Raw genomic sequence first — 9412 nt, 5'->3', positions numbered from 1 at the left:
TGATGCTGAGGATGAGTTGCACTTTGAATGAAGCAACACCTGAAACACAAAATATAAGAGAAATTAGAAAAGAAACAACAAAAAGCAGTATGTAAATAAATAAATTGAGTTGCAACAGCTATGATGTTATGTCAAAAAATTGATCTATTTGAGAAATGTTTTGGCAGCAGTGACAAGACATGAATCTTGAAATTGAAATCAATTCTTCATTTGTTCTATTATGAATCCGTTGGGTAATGTTTTGGATAAAATTCCTTTGTTTTATAAAAATTTCTTTGAAAAATCACTCGTCCATAAGTTGACCTTCTTTATTTTCCCAGGACCTGCAAAAAAACGAGTGTCTACCTGCAATAAAACATTCAATCATGGAGAAAGAGAGGTGCGCGGGCTCCCCTAATCCAAGAATTATGCAAAAAAACAACAATTAGTTACTCTGTATAACAAATCCATAGAGAAAATAACAAAGTAAAGTTTATTTGTTACCTGCGGGAGAGCAGTGGCCAATCATACTAACCAGCAGTGTTTTAATCACAACTTCTTTGTTTTTCGTCCAAATTGAGTGATTCCAAAGCCAAATGAAAGCTAATTCAATGGTGTATCTCCAATAGAAACATGTTTTAAAAACTCAATGATATGATATGTCAAATTTGTTTAGAACAACCTGCATAATAGAGTCATCTTCGATTACCCGGCTTAGACCAACAGTTGATATTTCAAGCGTAACTTTTTCGTTTGATGTCGGATTCAAATGATTCAAATTGGAAATGAAAGTAGATTCATTTATTTATCTCCAATAGAAACAGGTTTTGAAGACAAGAAGAATTGATAGGTCAAATATTGTAAGGAACAGCCGGAAAAACATAGTTTTAAGGGTGCTGATTTACGATAGACAGTCAGTATTTTGATCATAACTTCCCCATACGATATCGAAAATGAGTGATTCCAATTGCATTGTAAACTAGATTCATAGGGGAATCTACCATAGAAACAGGTTTTAAAAATTCATTCATTTAGGCCTCCAAAAACTGACTGTCCCAACTCTGTTCCTGAGCTGTCCGCTAGACATCCGATCAATGTTTTGGCTCTAACTTTTTCGTTTCAAATCCAAATTGAGTGATTCAAATTGGATTGGAAAGTAGACATCAAGGGATACCTAGGGTAGAAACAGGTTTTAAAAATATGGTCATTTAGGCCTCCAAAAATTGACTATCCCAACTCTGTTCCTGAGCTGCCCGCTAGATAACCGGTCAATGTTTTGTTTCTAACTTTTTCGTTTCAAATCCAAATTGGGTAATTCAAATTGGGTTAGAAAGTAGACATCAAGGGCTACCTAGGATAGAAACAGGTTTTAAAAATATTCATTTTTGGTCCCTCAAAACATGACTGTCCCGACTGTTTTTTCAGAAATCTCATCAAGCCCGCAAGCCAAAAAAATGAAATTCAAGCATTTTTTCAAATTGGTGATAAAAATGAAAATGAGTGTTTGTAGCACTTATTATTTCCATTATGATTCATCTACATACACAAATTATAAAAAGAATTATCACCGATGTTAATTTGCATAGCATGTTGCAACAAAAACCCTAGTTTTACAAAAGAGCAAAATGCACTTATTTATGTCTTTATTTTGTTTTATTTTATTTTCTACACTAACCTATTTTGATTTGAAAAATGAATATGACTACGTGTATGAATACTTCCAGTGAAGCCATTTTCGAAATACGGCTTCACGTATGCACATACCCAAATTTGAAAAATGCATGTTAATGGATATTAGGGTATGAGAAGCCAACTTCCCTTCAAAAAATGGTATCAAAAATTGTTGAAGCATGGAGTGATGTTGCAAATAAATGATGGAGTGAAACCAATCTTCAATGTATGCGTTACTTTGTTGATTTCTCATATCCATCAGATCATGAAGTCCTTGGTCTTTTAAAATAACTTGTTGATGCATCCTACAAGAAACCCTAGCTTCTACAATTTTTGCATTTGAAACATTCTGAATCTCATTGTAGGTTTTCTCTAATGACACATGTGAGATAGAATGGGTGGGAAGGGTGGCTAAATTTTCCAGCTCAACATTGTAAGCATGTTGTACTGGTTTATTATGGTGGGGGTGTGAAATTAGTTGAGCAGGAGCATTTTGATGATGTGGCTGATTGGGTTGTGTGAATGGGCAAGCAAGGTGTTGTGAAAGAGCTGGTGGAGAATATGGAGAATGTGCTTGTGCTACAAGATGAGGGAGAGTAGTCATGCCATCATAAGATGAACCATGCCCAACTTGTAAACAAGATAGGTGGTTATATTGAAATTGACATGGCTGCCCTAACACATTAGCATTCCATAATGGATTATGCAAGTATGACAATGAAGAAAGAGTGTTTTGAACCATACCTATAGGCCTTGTTGCAGCTTTCTTACCTCTTTGATATGCTACTTCCATCCTAGGTAAGGAAGAGTGAATATCTATAAGATGCTCCTTTCGGTCATGAGAACAAAACATTTCATCACATTCTTCATTTTTATGAACCTGCAAAACATCCAATTTTTCATTTAGAGAGCTAATAAAATCAACTTTAAAATGTTCAAACAACACATTGATTTCAGCTCTTATGTCTCCTGTTCTTGTAGCAGATTTGGAAAACAAAGAAAAAACATCTCTAGGATTCTTACCAGCCTTGGAGATTCCTCTTGAATACCTTATGCACAACTCACAAACATCATCATATGATAACTGAAAAACATCACCTTTTCCTATCAGATTTAAAAGTTCTAAAAATTCATCTTTGATTCCTTTAAGAAGGCGTGTTTTTAAGATCTCTTTTTCCAAATGCTTATATTTTGATTTTTGAAGGTTATAATGAAATCGATCTACATAATCCTCCAAACTTTCATCTTCCCCTTGTATCATATCGAAAATATCTTCATTGGCTTTGCAATAGTCTTGGTACTTTTTCAAGAATATGTTCTTCATGTCCTCCCATGATTGGATGCAATTCCCACCTAGGCTCATGAACCATCGGAGAGCTGCTCCTTTTAGAGTAAGAGGAAACACTTTCAATCTTTGATCATTAGTACAATAATCATATCCTCTACAAAGTATTTCAAACTCAAACAAAAATGTATGTGGATCTTCATTTGCTAAACCATGAAAATTTGGTAAAGATGGGGGAATTATGTGCATTTGTGTTACTCCTCCTAGATCTTTGATAGGAAATTCAAAAGTAGAAACGTGAGCCATTTCTTACCATAGTTTAAGACGTTCTTCATGTGTTTCTTCGAGGCTCCTTCTTCAAATGTTCCTGTCAATCGGTTAGTGAAATGGGTGGTGCTTACATCACCACTTGTGTGAGATCATGTGATTCATTTTTTTTTTAAATTCCTATCTTTTTTCCTAATCATTCACAAAAATTCAAACATCTATTTCTACCCTAGGTTCTTTAAGAGTCCTGCTGGAAAGCGGACGGTGGAGCAGGGCTTTTACATGCTCCGTACGCAGGTTCTTACCTTCCGTTTTTAAGATCCAACTCTTCCCTAGTAGGCACTCATCAGATTCACACTACTCTTTAGAAATGGCTACACTCTCCCCGGCAACGGCGCCAAAATGTGGAGCGATAAAAAGGTGTCTTGTGAACTCCTAATTACCTCACATTAATTATCAACCCAGGGACGACTTTTTATTTCAAGAGTGTACTCTGTCTGAGGCGGCTATTTCCCTAAGAGCAATGTTGTGTAATATAGTGCTTAAAACCCAAAAATAGATGAACGCTTGAAAAAGAAATCTAATTGGAATAGCAAGAAACTAAATCATTCATTCAAACAACCATCAATCGAGGATATGGTAGCAATGACTCAGTCCTCTAGAAATTGATGAAGGAAAAGGAATTAGAGTATGGATCATGGATCTGGGAGCATAATAGCGTCTGATGTGTCTCACGACAGCCTTGATCCTCCTCTCACACCAAAGCAATACATGCAAGGAAATGGAACAACAAGAAAGCAGAATGGAATGGCAATTCAGAAAATGAAATAACAAGTCTAAAATGGAACGGCCGTAAATGGAATAGCAACTGGAATTAAAAGAACTGAACGGCAAACTCTAATTTAATGGAAGCAAACAACAACCAAGCCAAATCAAATAAATTAGAAAACAAAAGGAAATAAAATGGCAACTAATTGGAAATGAAATATGGAGCAGCCTACGGTGCTAAAATAAATAATGCACACAGCGCACAGCGATATTAAGAAATGGTAATCTGAGTCCGATACGCAAATATTAATCCTGGTTAGAAAGGGTAGCGATTGCAATTCATAATGGAACCACGATGTCAATTGAACAACAATCGTATGAAGTATAAACCATGGACAAACATAATAATACCAGCTTAAGAAGGTTGCAGCTTGATTACTCCGCAATTAAATCATTCTGTAGAAAACATCAATGTTACATTAACGACTTTCTTGTTGCAGAGAGCGATATATGAAATATAACAGAACTGCAATATAAGATAATAAATCACACCAGATTACCAATTCAAACTGATAATACAAACCACGCATAAATCAAAAAGATAATATACAGCAGCAGCAGCATATTCCGCCATAGGCTGGGCCCTTAGCCGCCAGCGGATGCTGCGGGATCACTTCAGAATAAGAAGAATGAACAGCAATTCCCAATTCATTTATTAATCAGCCAATTGGAATCATTACAACAGCAAAAGCTACAGCATGAATAATCCACCACCGTTGTCCATCATTTCTCTATCATTCTTCCATCATCACGTCTCTCTCCAATCTGCCCCCGTCTCTGATATTGGGTTTCATTAAATAGAGAAATATCAGAGTATAGATAATTACAATCATGATTTCTCTTATAAATTTAGGTTGATTCTAACCCATTGATCAACAAGAACAAGGCGGATTTGGGTTTGCAGCTAAGATTTGGAGGGCGGCCGCAACATCAAATCCCAGAAAATCGTGTTCAAAGAACCCTGCGTTTCTCCCTGTACAAGCCGAATTTGGGCAATCTGTTCTTTTAGAAGATAATTGGGCCCGTTCTGGACAAAACCCATGTTCCGGATTTTCCAAATTCGTCTTCATTTGCTCAGAATCTTAACCGCAAAACTGTCACTCCTTAAACCAGCGAATTTCTGAGTTGGCTGATTTAAAAATCAAATCTTCAATCTGGAAGTTACTTTGGAGGCTAAGAATGGCGAATGATGTTACAACCAACTTATTAGAACTATCATTGATAAATTAATGCATAATAATCAATTTATTAAAAATAAAAGAGAATAAATAACATTCATCCATGAGAGCATAAATTATTTATAAAATGGATTTAAATGATAAATTATAATAAATGTCATGATGAAGAATGGTGGAAATGGGTGGAATAAACCTTCACAAGTGAGAATAATCATGGCATATTAACGACCCCACAAATTCAATTTATTTTAAGTTGATCTTGTTTAGCAGTTTGCCTTTATGGATCACCACGAGATGTATGGTACAACTCCTAAATGCAGTCTAAGATGATAAGCAAGCTTTTCAATCTTTCAACTTTATAAATCTTAACTACTGAGGGAAAAGAAAGACATCATCTTTTCACACAGATCATAGAGCACACACTAATGCACTTTTTCCCTAAATCAACATGCAAACTGTCAAAATGCACATGCACAATGCAGGTATTTCTTTTCTCTTTCTTAATGTTGGTGTACTACAAAAAGAAAGCTGTTGTATAACTTTGAATTCAATTTCAAGCGAAAGCAAACAAGCTTTGTCCAAAATCAAAAGACACCTTAAGATTTACTTGTTTCAACACTAGAAATACATAAATTCAAACCATATGACGAAAGCAAAAGCTCAATCAGCTATGAACAGCAAACAAACTAACTCTTAAGATCAAAACGACACTTATCACAGGTCTAGATCTAAGAGGCCACAACAAGACTAGTTCACTTTCGTTATGGGAAACTGCAAATGATATAAGAAATACACAAAGAACAAATATAGTTTCTTTATACAACCGAGGCGGAATAATGGCAAAGAAAGGTGGTTTCAGATAGGTACATTGACTGATAACAGGCTGCAAAAACAAGGATGAAAACAGGGCAATAGAAAGCAGAGAACCCCAGTTGCACAAGGAAAAACTGGTTCAGCGCAGGTAGAACACTGTCAGTTTGACATTCAGCGCAAGTAGCCCCTTCGGGACCTGCGATGAAATGCAGACTGCCTTCACAGTGCCTGCAATGAAGAGAGAAACTCTCGTTTCTCTTGGTTTCCGGGTTACAGATTGCTCAAAAATCAACAGTTTTTGGCCAAATCAAAGCTATCAATCAAGTACACACTAAAGGATGAAAAGGAGGATGAAAAGCTATCACTAAGAGCTATTCAGAGTCCTTGTGGATCAGCTCTTCAAATCATAAACATGCCCAGAAACTGAGCTAGAGTAGCTGCGCTCTACTTTGCATTTGAAAGATCCAAATGCAGTTCGATTCGATACTCCCTGTGTTTAGGAAATGAATAGCAAAAACACAAACAACCAACAAGATACGATTCCCCAGCGGAGTCGCCAATTTGTTGTTAGGAAAAGTATCCAATACGGAATGACCCTATCCCACTCTAAGGGTGATAGTTCCTTAGCAACAATCAAAGCAAAGCTATCTAAGATTACTTCTTTGTGAGATGTAAGAGAGGGGAGAAATATATCCACTAACCGATGTCTTCCACTAATGATTGATCCAATCTTCTCTCTTTGCTGCTTGCCGTCAGTTCCTTGCTCTTTCATTGGCCCAGTTACACCAAGATCCTGCAAAATGGCAAGAGAGGGAAACTACAAGAAGCATACATTCACAATTGATTCAAGGATTAGAATAAATCAAATACACAAGTATAACAACACACCATTGAGACACATGCATATAGAAGAACCTCAAATGCTTTATCAATGGAAGAAGTAAGGTTCAGGAAGTGATACAGCCATAAAAGGCCCAATCCAGCATCACCTTCCCAGCAGAAAGAAATCTCCTCTTCACCTCCTTCAAAGCAAATCACCCAATAGTTCTAAACTCAAACCAACAGCACTTCCTTACATTCACAAGATTCCAGCCCCTGGATCTCATGGGAGAGAGATCCATATATAGGAGTTTGGAGAGAGGATGAGTCAACCTGAGATGTGACTAGTGTCCTCTCCCACTCCAGTTCTTCTTCAGTTCTTGAGTCCACTTGGAGGTTCTTGCTTCCACTTGGAGATCTAGAACCTCTTACTCATCACCAGTCGAATTCCCTGATCCAAGTGTCATTTTGGAAGCTTCCTAGGCATTGACACCTTGAGGAATGATTGTGCCACATGTCCAAACTCGCCCAACGCAGGTAGCCTTCTTTGCAGTTGACATTCAACACAGGTAGACAGTGGAGCATTTGACATTCAGCGCAGATGCTCAGTGGAGCAGTTGACATGATCCAGAATTGCCTTGTTTTTTAGTGTTTTTAGGTGGATAACTTTTCTTCAGTGCTGTGGTTTGCTGACCTTGTTCCTCTAGGGGTAGGAACAACATGTTTAGGGACTTTCGATCCCTTAGATTATGGACATTTCATGCTTCATGCTGTAAGGCACAAAAATGTCTATAACAAGTATGAATAAATCAGGTTGAAAGGTGACAATTCACAAGGTAACTGAAGTCAAAATTCCAAGGCTACTGATCTCAAAGTTCTTGACATTTCACAACGAAATGCCATCCCCAAGTGGAGCCATTGTTAGGTTCCTATACCAATAGGAGTCATAATTTTGAATGACTAATCTTAAGCCTTGTAATATGTACATACCTTTGCTTTCTGCAAAAGTTTTCCATATTGAACAATAAAAAATGGAAAGAGGGTATGTCCTAAAAGAAAAATTAAAGGACAAAATGAATAAAGAAAAAGGCCCAAAAAAAGTGAAAAATATGAACCCAAAAAAAAAACAAAAAGAGACCATGAAAGTGTGCAAGTTTAAATGCAACTACTATTTAATTTATGAAAAATAATGATTGTGTGAAGTTTGTGGTTCATGCCACAATCTAGGGTAATCAAACTATTTAATCTTTATTATGCCATTCTTTAAATTTCATGTTGATAGTTAGAGAATTAAATCTGACCAAAATGTTTAATCTTGGCAGATCATTAGATTAGGTAGAGTAAAATAAAAGGAGCTCATCAGTTTAATCTGAGCCCTTGAATGATATAGTGATAGAATTAGATAGTTTGCTTTATGAAAAGAAAATAAAATGTTTTAATAAGGGTTTGCTAGTCTAAATGCACCCTAATAAAGTGAAGAAAAAATGGTAGGACAAGTAGATGGGTAAGTAGAAGAAAGGTCATAGAAATATGATGATAGGGCAAAAAGCATATTTATCATCTCTTATCATAGTTTTCAAATGTAAATTGTCAATAAAGCATGAATATGGATTTCAAAGTCAATTGATTAAATTCCCCGATTCATTTTACCTATTTTACTTAACTAATTTCCCATAATAAAGTTCTAAGTACTAAAAAACTCTAAGTCAAAGGGGCTCAGAGAATTTCTCTGACTTCTAGAGGGACTAGACCCTCGGCTCAATGACTTATAGATACCAAGTACCGAATTTCCATCATAAAACTTCATCCCCCCTTCATTTCATTCATTTCCCTAATAAAACCCCTTTTCCTAAGGTTAAAAAATTATTTGCCTAGGGAAAGTAATCACCCCCATGTAAATTCCCCTTTCATATAAAAAAACCCACAAAAATAATTTAGCCTAATGTATAATGCATATATGCAAAAAACAAACAAATCATAGGAAACACATTATGCTTAGCGCTATTCATTCCCGATGTTTTTATATTAACTTCTAACTATTATATATTAATTCCCATTAATAACCCTTTTCTCGTATATATTAATTTCATATATAAACTTATCCTTTTACCCTAGTTTAAATATAAACTATAAGATACATCAAACTCGACAAAAACCCACTAACTAATCAATCTACGATTAAGTTAGGAAAAACCATGATTAAGCCCTCCTCTAACAACCCCGATGGCCTAATCCTGCCTTAATCCACCATTAATCCTAATACCGCCATATTTAATATACTCGCCAGGCCCCCCATCAACCTTAGCACGCAATTGCACCTTGACCAACGTCCGATCTAAAGGCCCAGATCCAATGCCCCAAAAAACATTTCGGGCAAGATCATCCGCTGGACAATACACACCCAAAAAATCTGTTTTCCATGAGACCTCCCTAGCGACGTGTTAGTCGCTGACTGGAATTGGGCAGCCCCTCCCAAATACCACTCGATGCCCATAAGTGGTGTGAAATTAACTGCTTACCACATCCTTGCTACATGACAAATCAACCACTATTGACCTGTACCCGCTAAAAA

This window comes from Pinus tabuliformis, chromosome X, assembly GCF_031772625.1.
Source record: "Pinus tabuliformis cultivar Carrire ecotype Pingquan chromosome X, CPIR1, whole genome shotgun sequence".
Classification (NCBI taxonomy): domain Eukaryota; kingdom Viridiplantae; phylum Streptophyta; class Pinopsida; order Pinales; family Pinaceae; genus Pinus; species Pinus tabuliformis.
Note: the sequence above shows the minus strand (reverse complement) of the source record.